The following is a 22267-nucleotide window of genomic DNA, read 5'->3' as shown; positions in this document are numbered from 1 at the left end:
GTTTGTTCGGAAGCTGGTTGCGACGTGTCTACACACCCTTGGCAGCACCAGTTCCTATCAGGTTTGAAACTGATCGTCATTGACAAGGCATTACATTCGTTTCCACTCCCTGTCAGTGAGTGTCATTTTATGACCACTGTTCTTACTCCGTGTTACATGCTGTGAGTGGTACACCAATCCATTTGCTGTACACACTTTGGACTGTCCACACTGATAAATCAACAAAACTGGCAACCTCGTACATGATGTGGTCTTGGGCATGTCTAAAGCCAATAGCTCCTTTCTGCCATGTCTCCATGTCAACCCATCTTACGGTCAGTGCCAGTTCAAGAACTTTTTGCACATGAGCACCTTATCATTTGGCACCCCCTCCCCTTCCCCCTTTACTTCGTACACCTCCATCCATGTCAGTTTGCACTACTAATGGGGATATGCACTGAACACAAATCTCCTAGTGGCTGCTACTAATTTATTAATGATGTGGTAGCTCCTTTCTGTTGTTCTATCTTCTCTCCATGTCAACCCATGTTATTGTCAGGGCTAGTTCAAGAATTTTTTTCCACATAAGTGACTTATCATTTGATGCCCCCTTCTTCCAACAGATTATTAAAAACTATTTTAAATAATTTTACTTCTTTTTGTGCTTCTTAAATTAATTCTATTGCAGTAGTAAAGATATATTTTACTAAGCCCATACAGTCTCAGGACACAACTAAAGGAGCCCGAGAAATATGGTTTGCTGAGTGGACAAAATTCATGACATCATCTCTCATGCCCGCCAATCTGGATCACTGCTGGTTTCTGTCACTCATGTGAAACTGGGCTGCATGATGTAATGTTTACCATATGTGCTGCCATTAAACAGAGAATGGTGCGGTTTTCAGGGAAATGAACAGCACTCACATACTGCACATCCACAAATTTGTTAATTTCAAAATTCACAACAAAAATGTGGGCAATTTTGTCACACACAATGTACTGCATATAAGTTTTCACTACATTTCGTGTTTTAAAAATTTTAAAACATTTTCATAAATGCTATGAAGGATGACATAAGAAATAAACATATTGTAAAATTTGCCAAATAGTGAATAAAACACTTTCTGTCCATCCTAGTGCACTAAACCAATAATGGATACAAAATGAGGCCCCAGCAAGAAAACAACAAAACATGTAACAACCACCAGAAGATGGATTTGTAAAAAATCCAAAACCAGTCATTGTTTGATCTGAATAAACCACATTAAACGATACTTGCAGTGGGCTGCTGTTTCAATTGTAAACCTTCATAGTTCTCAACATGTTAACTTCCGATAAAGTAGTGGTAATTGTTATACGTCTCAAATGGGGATCTAAAGTTGTGGTGCCTCTGTCGTCCCTTTTGACTTGGTACCTCCAAGTGGTGGCTTGTGTTGCTCAGGCCCTGCTTATTTTGCTGTTTCCAAACAACAGGCTGGCACTGACACATGTCTTCACTGACAAGACTTAGTCAGCAATGGAGCCTACCATGGTACCAGTTCTACATCATGTACAGTGCTCCACATGACCAGTGTGTTCTTTTAATTGGAGTAACTGACATTTTCTTAAGTGAGCTTATTTAAACCAGTTTCTTAGGTACCATGTTCAACACACTTCATACAATTTGTTTACTTTCTTCATTGCAACATTTACTGTCTTTGTGTTTTTTGTGTAATATCAGCTAAAGTATACATGAAAATGGCTAAAGCTACTGAGAACAGCAACAAATGAATCCGTGATTACAATATAAGGTGTGATAAAAAAATAACAGGCATTTTTGTTTCTTTTAAAAATAATTTTTATTTATTCATCAATGTCAACTTTCTCCCCTCCAAAGTAATTCTGCTCAGATGTAATACACTTGTGCCAACATTTTTCCCAATCTTGGAAGCACTTCTGGAACTCACTTTTCAATATGTTGTTCAGTTCCTTCAGCAATTCTGTTTTTATCTCATCAGTGGTGGCAAAATGACGTCCTTGCATGTTTCTATTCAGCCTCAGAAATAGAAATAAGTTGTAGGGAACCGTGTCTGGTGAATACAGTGAGTGAGGTGACATAACGATTTTGTTTTTGCCCAAAAAATCATGAACAAGAATTAAGGTAGGAATGTTATCATGTTGCAATTTCCGTGAGTGGTTTTGGCACATTTCTGATCATTTTCTTTAGATTGTTCCACCCAAATGGCTCATAACTTGCAGGTAGTATTCCTTATTGACCATACAACCCTAAGGCAGGAACCCATGATGTGTTATCCCATTGTAACAGTGGAAAACAGTGAGATAAATCTTCACATGTGATCGAAGTTGTCGAATTTTTCTCGGCGTTAGCTCTTCAGGCAGTTTCCATTGGGATAAGATTGGGCATTTGTTTCGACATCATACCTGTGTATCCATGTGTCATCACCTGTTATAACCTTCTTTAGAAGTTTTGTCGTCATGTTCAACATCTTCTCGACACTCTTTGAAATATTTATATCGCTCGTAAACTCTTGTCTTACTCATAGTAGATTCACCAAAAGCCACAGTCAAGTTTTCAAATATAGTGCTGCACTTTATTCCATTTTTCAAGTAAAATTTAATGCAAGTTCTTTGATCCATTTTTTCAAAAGAAAAAATTTACTGAGCTCTCAAAAACACATATAACCTTTTTGAGTGCCACCAATAAACCAAATATTCAAAACAGCTGAAAATGCAAATATACATCTGGAGCTTGTGTACCAACAAGATTTTTAAAAAAGTTTTGAAAATCAGATGTATAAAGCCCGCAAAATTTTAAAATTCCCATTACTATATGGTCACGCCACATATAGATCACAAAGCCAGTTAATGGTTGCAACTATATTTTGTGTTTCTACCTTTGAAAGTGTCATCAATTTTTGTCTCTACTTACAACATGGCTCCAACAAAAATGTAGAAGCAAATATAAAAGTTCTTAGAGAAATAAATATACTGAAACTATGGGTTAGACCTGTATCACATTGACTGCCATATGCTTAGTAATGAGTTTTAAACATTTCTGGAAGGTGGCTATTAACGGCCATCAAGTAATGTATAAAATGTATGTTTGACCATCGGCTGCTTTTTTATTTAAAACCCAAATATCGACCAGTTTCAGTCACAGATTGTCTTCGGACATTAGGGTTGAAACAGTTTAAGCCACAACATTACATCTGTCATTACTTAAATAATGGCCACATCTCATATGTAGAGCATGTCATGCATTCCAGTAGACCACCTGGATACTTCTTTCCAAAAAGTTGCACTAAAGAATGTGCATTATATTTTTCTTGTAAAATGAATTAAAGTGCAGCACTGCATTTGAAATCTTTACTGTGGCTTTTGGTGAATCTTCTAAGAGTAAGACAAGACTTTAATAGTGATATAAACATTTAAAGAGGGTTGAGAAGACGTTGAAGGCAACTGCACCCTAGATGCCCTGGCACATCAATTACTTATGTCAATGTGCAAGAAGTTTGAAAATGGTTCTCAAAAATCACAAAATCACCTTCAGATAGGTTGATGATGGGGTGGGCATATTCTTTGGCTCGTGTTAAGTGATTTTTTGTTTTGTTTTTGATGTTTTGGGCATGAAACATGTAGCAGCAGTTTGTTCTGAAATCGCTGCATTTTGATCAAAAACAATGTCACAAAGACATCACTCAGGAATTGCTGAATGAAGATGACAATGACCCAGAACTTCTAAAGAAGGTTATAACAGGTGACAAAACATGGTTATATAGGTATGATGTTGAAACCTAAAAGGAATACTAGCTGGAAGTTATGCACTGTTTGGGTGAAGCAATACACAGAAAATGATGAGAATGGTGCCAAAACTACTCGTGGAATCGCATCGTAATAATGCTTCTGCTCACACTTCAATTTTTGTTTGTGATTTTTTGGCAAAAAAGAAAACCGTTTGTTGCTTCAGCCACTGTATTCATCAGACATGGCCCTATGTGACTTCTTTCCATCCCCGAGGCTGAAGGGAACCACGAAAGGACACTATCTTGCCCCCATTGATGAGATAAAAACGGAATCACTGAAGGAGAACACCATAACAAAAAGTGAGTTCCAGGAGTGCTTCTAAGATTGGAAAAAGTGCTGTCACAAGTGTATTATATCGGGGGGGGGGGGGGGGGGGGTGAGATTACTTTGAAGGGGACAAAGCTGATATTGATGAATAAATAAGTATTTGTTAAGAGAAATAAAAATTCCCCTCTTTGATCACACCTTGTATATATTCAAAGAAATAGTATCTGCAGCAATTGAGAGATTTGTACCAAATAAAATAACAAGCAACAAAGCTGATCCTCCTTGGTACACAAAACGGATCAGGACACTGTAACAAAAAAGAAAAACAAACATGACAATTTTAAACAGATGCAAAATCTCCAAGATTAGTGATCTTTTATAGAAGCTCACAATTTAGCGCGCGGACTTCAATGCCAGATGCTTATAATAGTTTGCACAGCAAAGCTTTGTCTCAAAACCTGGCAGAAAATCCAAAAAGATTCTGCTCGTATGTGAAGTATGATAGCGGCAAGACACAGTTAATGCCTTCTCTGTGTGACAGTAATGGAGATACTATTGAAGACAGTGCTGCCAAAGCAGAGTTACTAAACACAGCCTTCCAAAATTCCTTCACCAAAGTAGACAGTGTAAATAATTCAGAATTCGAATCAAGCAACAGCTGCTAACATGAGTAATGTAGAAGTAGATATACTCAGAGTAGTGAAGCAATTTAAATCACTTAGCAAAAGCAAGTCTCCCAGTCAGGCTCCTGTCAGAGTATGCTGATAAAAAAAGCTCCATACACAACAATCATATACGACTGTTTGCTCGACGAAAGATCCGTACCCAGCGACTGGAAAGTTGCATAGGTCACACCAATATTCAAGGAAGGTAGCAGGAGTATTCCACTAAATAACAGGCCCATATCATTAATGTCAATATGCAGCAGGATTTTGGAACATATATTGTGTTTGAACATTATGAATTACCTCAAAGAAAATGGCCTATGACACACAGTCAACACGGATTTAGAAGACATTGTTCTTGTGAAACACAAGCAGCTCTTTGCTCACATGAAGTGTTGTGTGCTATTGACAAGGGATTTTGAACTGAGTCCATGTTTCTAGACTTCCAGAAGGCACTGTACTACACAAGCGGCTTGTAGTGAAATTGTGTGCTTATGGAATATCGTCTCAGTTATGTGGCTGGATTCGATATTTCCTGTCAGAAAGGTCGCAGTTTATAGTAACTGACAGAAAGATATCAATTAAAACACAAGTGATTTCGGGCGTTCCCCAAGGTAATGTTATAGGCCCTTTGCTATTCCTTATCTATATAAATGATTTGGGAGACAATCTGAGCAGCTGTTTTAGGTTGTTTGCAGATGACGCTGTCATTTATCGGCTAGTAAAGTCATCAGAAGATCAAAATAAATTGCAAAATGATTTCGAAAGGATGTCTGTATTGTGCAAAAGTTGGCAATTGACCCTCAATAACGAAAAGTGTGAGGTCATCCACACAAGTGCTGAAAGGAATTCATTAAACTTCGGTTACATGATAAATCAGTAAAATCTAAAAGCTGTGAATTCAACTAAGTACCAAGTAATTACAATTACGAACAACTTAAATTGGAAGGGACACACAGAAAATGTTGTGGGGAAGGCTAACCAAAGACTGTGTTTTATTGGCAAGCCACTTAGAGAATGTAACAGGTCTACTAAAGAGACTGCCTGCACTATACTTGTCATCCTCATTTTAGAATATTGCTGTGCGATACCTTACCAGATGGGACTGATGGAGTAAGCCAAAAAAGTTCAGAGAAGGGCAGCACATTTCGTACTATCACGACATAGGGGAGAGAATGTCACAGAAACGATACAGGATTTGCGGTGAACATCATTAAACAAAGGCATTTTTCGTTGCAGCAGAATCTTCTCAAGAAATTTCAATCACCAACTTTCTCCTCTGAATGTGAAAATATTTTGTTGACGCCAAACTACATAGGGAGAAACAATCACCATAATAAAATAAGGGAAATCAGAGCTCGCATGGAAAGATATAGGTGTTTGTTCTTTCCGTACGTTATACGAGATTAGAATAATAGAGATTTGTAAAGATGGTTTGATGAAGCCTCTGCCATGCACTTAAATGTCATTTGCGAAGTATCCATGTTGATGTACATGCAGATATGCCAGTGCCCTCCTTGTCACTGGCCTATACAAAGTTTTCAGTGCCTCGTACAGTGTTTCTGCTTTTGGATCTCAAACATTGCACAGATTTGAACGTTGTTTGGATACCCTAGTATGAGCCAGTCAGTGTCATGTGACATGACTGTGCAATTCCTCCAAGTGCAGCCGCCTGGTAGGCCAGCGAACTCAGTCTTTTGAATTATTTTGTTACAAAAAAACTGTTTGTATCCACACATCAGCATTTTAATTCATCTCCGGAAATAGTCTGGTTCTCCAAATTAAAAAGTTGTTTCGAAATGAACATGTGATGGTTGATTGACGAAAACTGCACTGACAAATTGTATGTAGCATTTTCTGCTTAACTGAATCCATCATCAGTTAAATTAAAGAAAGTAGTGATAAGAGTGAGGCCCTTGGAGGATGTAGCAGGATAGGAAAATTGATGGTGTGCTAACATCCATAACTCAATAAGCGTGCTAACTTATCTTCCCAAAAAAAAAAAAAAAAAAATATATATATATATATATATATATATATATATATATATATATATATAATGGAAGGAAACATTCCACGTGGGAAAAATTATATATAAAAACAAAGATGAGGTGACTTACCGAACAAAAGCGCTGGCAGGTCGATAGACACACAAACAAACACAAACCTACACACAAAATTCAAGCTTTCGCAACAAACTGTTGCCTCATCAGGAAAGAGGGAAGGAGAGGGGAAGACGAAAGGAAGTGGGTTTTAAAGGAGAGGGTAAGGAGTCATTCCAATCCCGGGAGCGGAAAGACTTACCTTAGGGGGAAAAAAGGACAGGTATACACTCGCACACACGCACATATCCATCCACACATACAGACACAGGCAGACATATTTCAATGTCTGCTTGTGTCTGTATGTGTGGATGGATATGTGCGTGTGTGCGAGTGTATACCTGTCCTTTTTTCCCCCTAAGGTAAGTCTTTCCGCTCCCGGGACTGGAATGACTCCTTACCCTCTCCTTTAAAACCCACTTCCTTTCGTCTTCCCCTCTCCTTCCCTCTTTCCTGATGAGGCAACAGTTTGTTGCGAAAGCTTGAATTTTGTGTGTATGTTTGTGTTTGTTTGTGTGTCTATCGACCTGCCAGCGCTTTCGTTCGGTAAGTCACCTCATCTTTGTTTTTATATATAATTTTTCCCACGTGGAATGTTTCCTTCTATTATATATATATATATAATCAGGTGAAGCCAGCATAAAATGATTATGGTGAAACTTCTCATTTAAAGTGAATAAAGATTGTAGAAAAGGGCTAATACCTGTGTTTACTGATGAAGTTACGATGGGCATACCCAAAAATCACAAAAAAGGAGTAGGAGAAGAAAAGGACAAATGGACCCGAAAGCAGGAATGGCCTATGCCTTGGTTAGGTGCATCCATGGGAGGAATGATTTGTACCAATTTATATAGGTACAAGAGGGGTAAGAATAGGCAAACCCATGAAAAGGATGATCTGCCCTCCAGTACTAAATTGGTGATTCCTTGATGCCTCAGAACATGTCCTACCAACCGATCCCTTCTTCTAGTCAAGTTGTGCCACAAACTCCTCCCCAATTCTGTTCAATACCTCCTCATTAGTTATGTGATCTACCCATCTAATCTTCAGCATTCTTCTGTAGCACCACATTTCGAAAGTTTCTATTCTCTTCTTGTCTAAACTATTTATCGTCCATGTTTCACTTCCATACATGGCTACACTCCATACAAATACTTTCAGAAACGACTTCCTGACACTTAAATCAATACTTAATGTTAACAAATTTCTCTTCTTCAGAAACTCTTTCCTTGCCATTGCCAGTCTACATTTTATATCCTCTCTACTTCGACTATCATCAGTTATTTGGCTCCCCAAATAGCAAAACTCCTTTACTACTTTAAGTGTCTCATTTCCTAATCTCAGCATCACCCGACTTAATTTGACTACATTCCATTATCCTCGTTTTGCTTTTGTTAATGTTCATCTTACATCCTCCTTCCAAGACACTGTCCATTCCGTTCAACTGCTCTTCCAAGTCCTTTGCTGTCGCTGACAGAATTACAATGTCATCGGCGAACCTCAAAGTTTTTATTTCTTCTCCATGGATTTTAATACCTACTCCGAACATTACTTTTGTTTCCTTTACTGCTTGCTCAATACACAGATTGAAGAACATCGGGGATAGGCTACAACCCTGTCTCACTCCCTTCCCAACCGCTGCTTCCATTTCATGCCCCTCGACTCTTATAACTGCCATCTGCTTTCTGTACAAACTGTAAATAGCCTTTCGCCCCCTGTATTTTACCCCTGCCGCCTTTAGAATTTGAGAGTATTCCAGTCAATATTGTCAAAAGCTTTCTCTAAGTCTACAAATGCTAGAAACGTAGGTTTGTCTTTCCTTAATCTTTCTTCTAAGATAAGCCGTAGGGTCAGTATTGCCTCACATGTTCCAACATTTCTACGGAATCCAAACTGATCTTCCCCGAGGTCAGCTTCTACCAGTTTTTCCATTCGTCTGTAAATAATTCGTGTTAGTATTTTGCAGCTGTGACTTATTAAACTGATAGTTCGGTAATTTTCACATCTGTCAACACCTGCTTTCTTTGGGATTGGAATTATTATATTCTCCTTGAAGTCTGAGGTTATTTTGCCTGTCTCATACATCTTGCTCGTCAGATGGTAGAGTTTTGTCAGGACTGGCTCTCCCCAGGCTGTCAGTAGTTCTAATGGAATGTTGTCTACTCCCGGGGCCTTGTTTTGACTTAGGTCTTTCAGTGCTCTGTCAAACTCTTCATGCAGTATCGTATCTCCCATTTCATCTTCATCTACCTCCTCTTCCATTTCCATAATATTGTCCTCAAGAACATCGCCCCTGTACAGACCCTCTATATACTCCTTCCACCATTCTGCTTCCCCTTCTTTGCTTAGAACTGGGTTACCATCTGAGCTCCTGATATTCATGCAAGTGGTTTTCTTTTCTCCAAAGGTCTCTTTAATTTTCCTGAAGGCAGAATCTATCTTACCCCTCGTGAGATAAGCCTCTACATCCTTACATTTGTCCTCTAGCCATCCCTGCTTAGCCATTTTGCACTTCCTGTTGATCTCATTTTTGAGACGTTTGTATTCCTTTTTGCCTGCTTCACTTACTGCATTTTTGTATTTTCTCCTTTCATCAATTAAATTCAGTATCTCTTCTGTTACCCAAGGATTTCTAATAGCCCTCGTCTTTTTACCTACTTGATCCTCTGTTGAAGTAATACGCTTAACATCAGAAGAGGCATCAATGTTAGCACTGAATAGGGGATCACGGAGGAATTTTATAAGGGGGCCTATGCTCCAGACTAAATGCTGAAAGGCATAATCAGTCTTAAATGATGATGATGATGATTCTCTGCTGCCTTAAATACTTCATCCCTCAGAGCTACCCATTCTTCTTCTACTGTATTTCTTTCCCCCATTCCTGTCAATTGTTCCCTTATGCTCTCCCTGAAACTATGTACAACCTCTGGTTCTTTCAGTTTATCCAGGTCCCATCTCCTTAAATTCCCACATTTTTGCAGTTTCTTTAGTTTTAATCTATAGTTCATAACCAATAGATTGTGGCCAGAGTCCACATCTGCCCCTGGAAATGTCTTACAATTCGAAACCTGGTTCCTAAATCTCTGTCTTACCATTATATAATCTATCTGATACTTTCTAGTATCTCCAGGGTTCTTCCATGTATACAACCTTCTTTCATGATTCTTGAACCAAGTGTTAGCTATGATGAAGCTGTGCCTTGTGCAAAATTCTATCAGACGGCTTCCTCTTCCATTTCTTACCCCCAATCCATATTCACCTACTATGTTTCCTTCTCTTCCTTTTCCTACTGTCAAATTCCAGTCACCCATGACTATTAAATTTTCGTCTCCCTTCACTACCTGAATAATTTCTTTTATCTCATCATACATTTTATCAATTTATTCATCGTCTGCAAAGCTAGTTGGCATATAAACTTGCACTACTGTAGTAGGTTTGGGCTTCTTGTCTATCTTGGCCACAACAATGCGTTCACTACGCTGTTTGTAGTAGCTTACCCACACTCCTATTTTTTTTATTCATTATTAAATCTACTCCTGCGTTACCCCTATTTGATTTTTTATTTATAACCCTGTATTCACCTGACCAAAAGTCGTGTTCCTCCTGCCACCGAACTTCACTAATTCCCACTATATCTAACTTTAGCCTATCCATTTCCTTTTTTAAATTTTCTAACCTACCTGCCCGATTGAGGGATCTGACATTCTACGCTCCTATCTGTAGAACACCAGTTTTCTTTCTCCTGATAACGACGTCCTCTTGAGTGGTCCCCGCCCGGAGATCCGAATGGGGAAATATTTTACCCAAGGGAACGCCATCATCATTTAATCACACAGTAAAGCTGCATGCCCTCGGGAAAAATTACGGCTGTAGTTTCCCCTTGCTTTCAGCCGTTCGCAGTACTAGCACAGCAAGGCCGTTTTGGTTAGTGATACAAGGCCAGATCAGTCAATCATCCCCTGCAACTACTGAAAAGGCTGCTGCCCCTCTTCAGGAACCACATGTTTGTGTGGCCTCTCAACAGATACCCCTCCGTTGTGGTTGCACCTACGGTACGGCCATCTGTATCGCTGAGGCACGCAAGCCTCCCCACCAACGGCAAGGTCCATGGTTCATGAGGGGGAGGAGAGATCATATAGTAGATGTATACCCAACAGGCAATTCCTCAGATAACAATAATGTAAGAAAGTGTTGGAAAGTATGTTCAAACTCACATAAGCATTTGTGTACACTTACTTATTTTCAATTAAAATACGAATGTAATTCTCAAGTAATAGATAAACAAAAACATCTATATGGTACATTTACATTAAAGAGAATACAGTAGCTAACGGCATAAATACAGAGTCCTCAAGGATGAGTTTTAACAATTGTTTTTTTTTTTTTTTTTTTTTTTATCTTGTCAAGAAGATCCATACACATATTCAAATGATATATCTATCTTTGTTGAAACATTGGTCATTACATAACAGTTTACTGCATTAAATAAATGGAATATGAAGTATATAAGATGAATACTTGTAAGGTAACACTGCGTAGCACGTTCTGCCTGAAACTACACATAAGACTTATCCTTTTCTTAAAAGGATAAAACTGAAAGAAATACTAACAACAGTGTCGAGAACTGTAAATGGATGGCACAATACTTCTGTCTGTAGTTTTATGTTATGAGAATGCATTGGTAACTAGCAGAGTGAAGAGTTATCCTGACAGCTTTCCTTTAAGTAGGGGAATCTGTAGTGTTACATGCCATTTAGGCAAACAACATTTCCCACTCCCTATTTATAACAATGAAAGATGATCGTGACAAAACAGTAAAGTGGTATTAGGTAGGGAATAAGTCACAAAACACATACTGTACACAGTCGTTCTGTTTCACATTTGTGCAGAGTTGAATGGAGAGGTGTCCATTTCAAGTAATTGGCAAAGCACAACGGGAGTAAACATCTTCACCTGCTATGGATGAGCCTTTCATATTTTCGTGATGTGGTTTGGTGGTGTCTTAGCTGTCAAGGAGCAGACACCCTTTCCAAGAATGAAAACAGCAATGAACGAAGAAATCTCAAAAAAATGAAATGTAACTTACTTCTTGATGAGCCTTCAAGGCAGATGTATTTAATTTATATTGTATCTGTTCCTAGTTATGACAACAAGTACAAGACACTCAATGATGAAATGTTGGTGACATTTCATAATTAGAGAAGACATCGTTTTTCCTTCCACCTGTAACAGCTGCACGGAAGAAGAGTTGATATCTTTCCAGGGCTAGGCACAGTCCTACGGAGATGCTGCTTTGCAGAACCTCCACATAAAGAAGATAATTAACACGTGATACCTTTCAGAGAATTGAGGAGAATATTTGTCCACCTCATGTGTTTCAAGTTAGGAGCACCTGTATTATTCTCTCTCATATTTAGTGACATATCATAATCCAGCAAAAATCTAACACATAGATTTCGATACGTAACACTTCACTCACTTGTATTTTTTGTCATTACTTTATCACCAGCTATCTTTTGCGCAATGAATTTCCTACTTCCCGTGACTGTTCTCATCTGGGACACTACCACTGAATTTCTCCCAGAGGTTGAAAGTACCGCTTCAGTTGTAAATTTCTTTTATTATCACATGACTGCTTTCGGTCTCTCCTAAGCCCATCCTCAGGTGTTGCAACTGTGCTGTGGCCACCAAGTGCCGCCGTGGGTGTGTACTAGGCGCAGTGTGCTACCTATGAGTGCAGAACAGGGTATTTTCAACCTCTGGTATAATGCTCAGTTGTGGATGTTCTTCCAACAGGATTGTTTGCACTGATTTTCTAATAAAACTACCCTAAATTAGGAACTGCCATCCAGATATAGATAAATACACTCAAGTACTGACAACAGAAATTCATGGAGGCGACTGTCAACTGATCCAGGCATGCACAGGAATGCCTCATTTTTTCAGTGTTTATGCATGTGCTGCTTGCAGATGGGTACCCAGCTACCTAAGATGTGAAAGTTAAGGAGTACACCTCAAAAATTCTGCAAAGTGATTTCTGTGTTTCAGCCACTAATTAGCTTGGCTATGCAAGGTACCGGTTATGCCCACACTGCTGCCTGCTTCTATGTCTTTTGTTGCATACTGGTCATATGAGATTTGCTGAATGTCAAGTCCTATGTTAATTCAGAATTGCCCCTGTCTTCCTACAACATACCACTATCAGAATGTACACTAATGAGCTGAGACATTATGACTACCTGCTTAATAGCTTCTTTGTCCATCTTTGCAACAAAATACATAACTCATTCTGCATATTAGGGATCCAACAGTTTTTGGTATGTTTGTGGAGGTATGTGGTATTAGATTGACTGATCTATGCACATTTCATGTAATTCACATAAACAACATGATGCTGATTGGCGAACGTGGTGGTGGCACCCGATAGCAACCCAGATGGGTTTCATAGGATTTACATCATCCATGAACCATGGACCTTGCCGTTGGTGGGGAGGCTTGCGTGCCTCAGCGATACAGATGGCCGTACCGTAAGTGCAACCACAACGGAGGGGTATCTGTTGGGAGGCCAGACAAACATGTGGTTCCTGAAGAGGGGCAGCAGCCTTTTCAGTAGTTGCAGGGGCAACAGTCTGGATGATTGACTGATCTGGCCTTGTAACACTAACCAAAACGGCCTTGCTGTGCTGGCACTGCAGATGGCTGAAAGCAAGGGAAAACTACAGCTGTAATTTTTCCCAAGGGCATGCAGCTTTACTATATGGTTAAATGATGATGGCGTCCTTTTGGGTAAAATATTCTGGAGGTAAAATAGTCCCCCATTCGGATCTCCGGATGGGGACTACTCAAGAGGACATCATTATCAGGAGAAAGAAAACAGGCGATCTACGGATCGGAGTGTGGAATGTCAGATCCCTTAATCGGGCAGGTAGGTTAGAAAATTTAAAAAGGGAAATGGATAGGTTAAAATTAGATATAGTGGGAATTAGTGAAGATCAGTGGCAGGAGGAACAAGACTTTTGGTCGGGTGAATACAGGGTTATAAATACAAAATCAAACAGAGGCAATGCAGGAGTAGGTTTAATAATGAATAGGAAAATAGGAATGCGGGTAAGCTACTACAAACAGCATAGTGAAAACTAGCTCTGCAGATGATGAAGAAATTGATGAAATGTATGATGAGATAAAAGAAATTATTCAGGTAGAGAAGGGAGACGAAAATTTAATAGTCATGGGTGACTGGAATTCAACAGTAGGAAAAGGGAGAGAAGGAAACATAGTAGGTGAATATGGATTGGGGGTAAGAAATGGAAGAGGAAGCCGTCTGATAGAATTTTGCACAGAGCATAACTTAATCATAGGTAACACTTTGTTCAAGAACCATGAAAGAAGGTTGTATACATGGAAGAATCCTGGAGATACTAGAAAGTATCAGATAGATTATATAATGGTAGGACAGAGATTTAGGAACCAGGTTTTGAATTGTAAGACATTTCCAGGGGCAGATATGGACTCTGACCACAATCTATTGGTTATGAACTATAGATTAAAACTCAAGAAACTTCAAAAATGTGGGAATTTAAGGAGATGGGACCTGGATAAACTGAAAGAGCCAGAGGTTGTACAGAGTTTCAGGGAGAGCATAAGGGAACAATTGACAGGAATGGGGGAAAGAAATACAGTAGAAGAAGAATGGGTAGCTCTGAGGGATGAAGTATTTAAGGCAGCAGAGGATCATCATCATCATCATCATCATCATCATCATCACCACCATCATCATCATTTAAGACTGATTATGCCTTTCAGCATTTAGTCTGGAGCATAGTCCCCCTTGTAAAATTCCTCCGTGATCCCCTATTCAGTGTTAACATTGATGCCTCTTCTGATGTTAAGCGTATTACTTCAACAGAGGATCAAGTAGATAAAAAGACGAGGGCTAGTAGAAATCCTTGGGTAACAGAAGAGATACTGAATTTAATTGATGAAAGGAGAAAATACAAAAATGCAGTAAGTGAAGCAGGCAAAAAGGAATACAAACGTCTCAAAAATGAGATCAACAGGAAGTGCAAAATGGCTAAGCAGGGATGGCTAGAGGACAAATGTAAGGATGTAGAGGCTTATCTCACGAGGGGTAAGATAGATTCTGCCTACAGGAAAATTAAAGAGACCTTTGGAGAAAAGGGAACCACTTGTATGAATATCAAGAGCAGAGATGGAAACCCAGTTCTAAGCAAAGAAGGGAAAGCAGAAAGGTGGAAGGAGTATATAGAGGTTTTGTACAAGGGCGATGTACTTGAGGACAATATTATGGAAATGGAAGAGGATGTAGATGAAGATGAAATGGGAGATACGATACTGTGTGAAGAGTTTGACAGAGCACTAAAAGACCTGAGTCGAAACAAGGCCCTGGGAATAGACAACATCCCATTACAACTACTGACGGCCTTGGGAGAGCCAGTCATGACAAAACTCTACCATCTGATGAGCAAGATGTATGAGACAGACAAAATACCCTCAGACTTCAAGAAGAATATAATAATTCCTATCCCAAAGAAAGCAGGTGCTGACAGATGTGAAAATTACCGAACTATCAGTTTAATAAGTCACAGCTGCAAAATACTAACGCGAATTCTTGACAGACGAATGGAAAAACTACTAGAAGCTGACCTCGGGGAAGATCAGTTTGGATTCCGTAGAAATGTTGGAACACATTAGGCAATACTGACCCTACGAATTATTTTGGAAGCTAGATTAAGGAAAGACAAACCTCCATTTCTAGCATTTGTAGACTTAGAGAAAGCTTTTGACAATGTTGACTGGAATACTCTCTTTCAAATTCTGAAGGTGGCAGGTGGCAGGTGGTTGGGAAGGGAGTGAGACAGGGTTGCAGCCTCTCCCCGATGTTATTCAATCTGTATATTGAGCAAGTAGTGAAGGAAACAAAAGAAAAATTTGGAGTAGGTATTAAACTCCATGGAGAAGAAATAAAAACTTTGAGGTTCGCCGATCATATTGTTAGTTTGTCAGAGACAGCAAAGGACTTGGATGAGCAGTTGAACGGAATGGATAGGGTCTTGAAAGGAGGATATAAGGTGAACATCAACAAAAACAAAACGAGGATAATGGAATGTAGTCGAATTAAGTCGGGTGATGCTGAGGTAAATAGATTAGGAAATGAGACACTTAAAGCAGTAAAGGAGTTTTGCCATTTGGGGAGCAAAATAACATGATGGCCGAAGTAGAGAGGATATAAAATGTAGAATGTCAATGGCAAGGAAAGCGTTTCTGAAGAAGAGAAATTTGTTAGCACCGAGTATAGATTTAAGTGCCAGGAAGTCGTTTCTGAAAGTATTTGTATGGAGTGTAGCCATGTATGGAAGTGAAACATCGACGATAAATAGTTTAGACAAGAAGAGAATAGAATATTTCGAAATGTGGTGCTACAGAAGAATGCTGAAGATTAGATGGGTAGATCACATAACTAATGAGGAGGTATTGAATAGAATTTGGGAGGAGTTTGTGGCACAACTTGACAAGAAGAAGGGACAGGTTGGTTAGACATGTTCAGAGGCATCAAGGGATCACAAATTTAGCATTGGAGGGCACCGTGGAGGGTAAAAATCATAGAGGGAGACCAAGAGATAAATACACTAAGCAGATTCAGAAGGATGTAGGTTGCAGTAAGTACTGGGAGATGAAGAAGCTTGCACAGGATAGAGTAGCATGGAGAGCTGCATCAAACCAGTGTCATGACTGAAGACCACAACAACAACATACATCAGGCAAATTTGATTACCAAGACATGAACATGAGTTCACTATAATGTTCCTCAGACCACCATGGTTCTGCTTCCGAGACACGGGCAGTTATACTGCTGAAAGATGACAGCGCCATTGGGGAAGACATCAAGCATGAAGGAATGCAGCCAGCATGTCTTCAGTTACTAACACAGGTCTCATGCAAGCACATGAGAATGTCTCCCATAGGATAGTACTGCTCTCACCAGCCTGCATCAGTGGCATGCTGCATGCTTCAAGCCACAGTTCACCTCCATGATGGCATTTGTGACGACGACCATTGACCTAGTGTAGCAAAAATGTGATTCATATGAAGAGTTGACACAATTCCATTGATCACCAGTTGAATTCCAACTGTCCTGTACTGATTGCAATCGTAATTGATGATGTTGTTGGGTCAGCATATGAACTCTTAGAAGTGATCTGCTGCAGAGCTCCATTTTCGATAATGCATGATGAATGGTGTGTTCCGAAACACTTTTTCATGCACCAGCATTGTGCTCTTTTATCAGAGATGCCACGGATCACCATTTACAGAGCAGAAAAGCCTCCAGAACCTACATTCTGTGATGAGTCATGGCTATCCAACCATTTAGTGCCTAGTAGTAGTTTCACTGTCCTTCCACATCTATCTGTAGGTGCTCATGACTAGCACATGAACTTTCGACCAGCTTCACCATTTTTGAGATACTCGTTCACAAGCTCTGCCTTATAATAATCTGCCCTTTGTGAAAGTCACTTACCTCAACGGATTTCCTCATGTGCAGCCAATATATTTCCTAGGATGATCCCCTGTCCATGTCTGCTCCATTTACATACTTTTGTTACTATGTCACGTGCCATCAGTGCCACTAGGAAGCTTTCAACTTCCTAGTGGACAGTGGTCATATTATTTTGGCTTATCAGTGTACACTTGTCTGCAGTTATGTCAAAATTCTTGCTGTTTGCAGCATACTGTTATTCACAAAATTAATGAGTGATAATTCCATCTGAAGAGGCCTTGGAAGGCCCAACGGTATCCACCAACTGCCATGTTATCCTCAGCCAGTAGGCATCAGTGGATGTGGACATAGAGGAGCATGTCATCAGCCCACCACTCTCCCGAGTGTTATCAGTTTTCGTGACTGGAAACGGGTGATAGCATTGTGGTAATTGTGCTAAGTTTATTTATTTTTGTCCTGAATCTTTGTGGTACATATACCATACCTTAGATGCTGGACAAAATGACATTACATTAAATACTGTTACATTGATTGTATACATTACATTTATAAATTGTTACATTTTTATATTGTTACATTACATTTTTATATTGTTACAACCAAAATTAACTTATTTTTCAAGATACTGTGTTACTGAGTAAAAACAGTTTTCCAAGAGATATGATGTTACAGATTTTTTAAAGCTATGGATTTTGTTTATGGCCTTTAGGTTACTTGGCAGCTTATTAAACAAATGTGAACCTGAGTGATATACACCTTTCTTGCACAGTGTGGTATAACAATGATGTCTGTGTATGTCACTATTTGCCCTTGTATGGTGTTTATGTACAGATTTATTTTGAATAAATACATTTCCATTTTTTAGCATGCTTTTTTTAGGAACGTTACAACTTCTAGTATATAGATACATGGTAGGGGTAGAATCCCCAGTTCTTTAAAGAATGGTTTGCATGATTTTCGGCTGTTGGCATTTTTCATTATCCTCACAATCTTTTTTTTGTTTCCGGAATGTGGTTATGCTATGAGGAGAATTTCCCCAGAATATGATGCCATATCTCAATAGGGAGTGTATGCAATCGTAATACACTGCTCTAACTGTTTCAGGACTTGTGTTGTTCCATATAATCCCCATCGCATAAGTCATTTTGGATAGTTTAGAATTTAATGAAGTGATGTGGGAATTCCATTTAAGATTGTCTTGTAAGTAGATGCCAAGAAATTTTTTTCAGTGACACTGTTAATTCTTTGGTTTTCCATTGACATATTTTGTTTTAATGGGTTTTTATTTTGTTGTGTATGGAAGTGTAAGATGACTGTTTTTTGAGGGTTTATCAGTAATTTATTCCTCTCATAAACCACTCTTGAGACATTTTCACTAGTGACTTTAGCATTTAAACTTAGAGCCATTTCATTTTCACCTTCAATTAATATGCTTGTGTCATCTGCAAATAGCACTGGTTCGGAGTGTTGAAAGTGTAGGGGGAAGTCATTTATGAAAATTAGGAAGAGAAAGGGACCTAAAATTGAGCCTTGTGGTACACTGTGGGTTAATGTGGAAGGTTTCGATTGATAAGCTTGGAGTTCGTTTTTTCCCATGTGTTTTACCTCTGTTATCTGAGAGCGATTTTCTATGTAGGATTTCAGCCACTCGTGTGGCAGGCCTCTTACACCATACCACTCTAACTTTCTTAGGAGAATTTCATTGTCTATTAGATCAAATGCTTTTGTTAAATCCAGGAAAATCCCCGGAACATTTTTGTGATTATCCACTGAATTTAAAATACGATTTATGAGGCTAAAAGTGGCTGTTTCAGTACTGCACTGAGGCCTGAAGCCATGCTGACATCCTGAAATCATATTTTTTTTGTTAAAGAAATCAGTTAGTTGTAGCAGAACTAGTTTTTCAAAGATTTTTGAGAAACCTGATAGGAGTGACACAGGCCTATTGTTGACCATCTGCTGCCGATCGCCCTTTTTGTAATGGGGTACAACTTTTGCAGTTTTTAACTGTTGTGGGAAAATACCATTTGACAGTGAAGAGTTGCATATATCTAGCAGTGGTGCGAGTATCTGTTCAGCTGATACTTGTATAATATAGTCAGGTACATCGTCAACTCCGGCTGAATATTTATTTTTTAATGACTTTATGCTGTTTAACAGTTCTTCCCTACTTATTGGTCGGAGGAACAGGGATGTATTTGTTACACTATTTCCAGAAATTTCCTGTAATATTTTGTTTGATGTTTTTCCCATTTGTTCCTTCGCTAACTCACGAGCAATATTGGTGTAGTAAGAATTGAAGTGGTTAGCAATTAATTTTGGATCAGTGATCTTGCTGCCCGCCTGTGGCAATACAATATTTTTGTGTGTTTCCACCTTTCCAGTAAGTCTCTGTACCGTATTCCACATTGTCTTAGTTCTGTTTGATGATTCCATAATAAGTTTGTCATTTTCCCTTAATTTTGCTTCCCTTATTACACGACTCAGAGTTACCTTGTATTTTTTGAAGTAGTGAGCAAATTCAGGGCTGCTATCTGTTTTTGATAGTGCAAAAAGTTCTCTTTTTCTTCTACATGATACTTTTGATCCGTGATGTAATCCAAGTTTTGGGTTTGCTGGGGCCTTTACAAATTATTTTCTTTTTTGGAAATGCAATTTCAAAACAATGTTTGTAAATTTCCATGAAATTATCCAGCTTTTCATCTGTGTTGTAACTGTTGTAGATTTTATTCCACGAGTGGGTACTTAGCATATGTTTGAAGTGCTCAATATTTTGCATGCTTAATTTTCTCTTGTAGATGACACTTCATTCCTAGACAAATCAACACTTCCACATACGGCAAGTAGCTGTGCATTGTGGTCACTGTAGCCGGTATTAAAGTTTTCTGAGGTGTGCATGTCAGTGTTTACAAAGATCGGATCAATTAGTGTAGCACTAGTTTTTGTTACGTGTGTTGGGGAGTTTATTTTAGTGCACAGGTTATATTCTTGAATAATATTAAGCAATTTTTCTCTTTTGTGGCTGTGTGTTAAAAGGTCAATATTAAAATCGCCACACAGAACTATAGTTTTGCAAGTATTTTTAAGTTTCCCTAGTGCAAGGTCAAGTTTTTTAAAGAAAATGTTTACATTGCTGTTGGGTGATCTGTAAACACACATTGTTATAGTTTTTCCTGATGTTATTTCAATAGCTGAGGCTTCAAAGTGTTTTTCGCTTCCTAAGTGATTTACACAGTCTATTATCTTATAGTCTATGTTTTCTTTTACATAAATGCAGCTTCCTCCAAGCTTTGGTATTGATCTGCAAAAGTAGCTTGCCAGAGTGAAACCGGTTATGTTTGAATACTGTAAATGGTCCTTCTCTAGCCAGTGCTCACAAAAACATAAAACTGATACCTCCTTCCACTCATTCCTAAGAAGTACATTTATTTCATCAAGTTTGTTTGGTAGGGACTGTACATTTTGGTGAACGACTTTTAAAGTGTATGTGCAAGTTTGTTCTGTAACACATTCCCCTGTGAAACACTCTAAATAACGTCTACCTGTCCCTTGGTGCGTGTTTCTTCCCAGCCATCTATCTAATGTGTTTTGGCCCATTTTTGTGTTATTCGTTATTTCCTTGGGTTTCATCCTTCCTTGTGAGTCAATTTTGACCCCTTTAACATGTTCTGCTTTGTTTTTTGAGCTTTCATTGCCTGTTATGAGCCAATTATCCAACATACTGGTAAGTTTTCTAGTGTAATGCTTTACAAAATTATATATTTTCTCTGTTAGGTATTGTTTGACAGCATAATTTAGATGAAGTCCGTGTCTGGTGTGCATGGATTTTTCAAGAGTGCTTACATCTATTACATTTGCATGCTCAAATTTTCCACAAACATCCTTTATGTCAGAGTTTATCTTAATCACTAATTGAGTCACATATGACCAGGAAGGTAGGTCATGCCTCTGTGGTTGGTTAATAACTAACACATTCGTGTGGATTGTCTGCTGCAGTACACATTTAAGAGCTATTTTTATTTCGTTGGCTTGATCCCTTGCAACATCGTTCGCACCTCCAAAAATTACCACGTAGTCTGATAGTCCAAAGTTTTTACAAGAGTTTTCAATTGGTTTTGTTACTTCCGATAAACAAGCTCCTGGTTTCATGAAACCCATGACATTGTAGCTTGGTAAAAGGCTAGACACTCTTTCTGCAATTTGACGACCGTGACTGTCGGCGAGTATAAGGACCTGTCGATCTTTTTTGCACAGTCTCAGCTGGTCGATATTGTTTTGTTCTGTGTTGTTTATCAGAGCGGTACCCGAAATGCATGTTTCTGTATATTTTTTATTGTTTGAAACAGATGAGCATTTTTGGGTGATGCTATTTATTGACATACCGCGATCTGGACAGTTTTCACTACACAACACTGACTGTTCTTTACTGCTTGAAGAAAGTGAACGTTTTTTAGTTATATTATTTGCGGTCTTAGCTTGGGAAATGTAGTTTTGTGCAAGACTTACGTTCAGGTTAGATTTTGAACTCGTTTTCCCTATGTGGACTCTGTTCTTCTGATCGTTGTTTACGTTGCAGTTGGCAGGTTGCTTGAGGTTATGGTCTTCACATGTCCTATGGATGACTTCTTTCTCTCGCAGTTCTTGCAGTTGACTTCTTAAGATGGCGACTAAGTTTTGTAGTTTGTTTATTTCAGTTTCTTACCGTTAACATGCGGCGATAATCGACACATTGGTCGCAAGGACGAATAACTCGCGTGTTTGCATCTGTGACTGTTTTGCTTTTCGATTTTGACCTAGTTACGATTTTGTTGGCGTTTTTAACTTTCAAATAACAACAGTGGCACATTCCAGGATTCTCTAAACTAACTCTTACACATTCTTCACACGGAACATTTTCGTTATCGGCATAATTTACAGAGCATGCTAGGGCTGGT

General features: G+C 38.8%; 1 protein-coding gene across 1 annotated transcript in view; it reads right to left on the bottom strand.

Annotated features, from left to right (window-relative positions):
• Positions 1–21987, bottom strand: part of LOC124776359 — a 94977-nt gene extending 72990 nt beyond the window's left edge. Inside the window, exon 1 of the mRNA XM_047251311.1 lies at positions 21840–21987. The gene's annotated coding sequence lies outside the window, so the exon portion shown is untranslated. The remainder of the gene's footprint in view (positions 1–21839) is intronic.
• Positions 21988–22267: the final 280 nt, after the last annotated feature.

This window comes from Schistocerca piceifrons, chromosome 2 (genome assembly GCF_021461385.2).
Source record: "Schistocerca piceifrons isolate TAMUIC-IGC-003096 chromosome 2, iqSchPice1.1, whole genome shotgun sequence".
Taxonomy (NCBI): domain Eukaryota; kingdom Metazoa; phylum Arthropoda; class Insecta; order Orthoptera; family Acrididae; genus Schistocerca; species Schistocerca piceifrons.
This window is presented reverse-complemented; position numbering and strand designations above follow the sequence as displayed.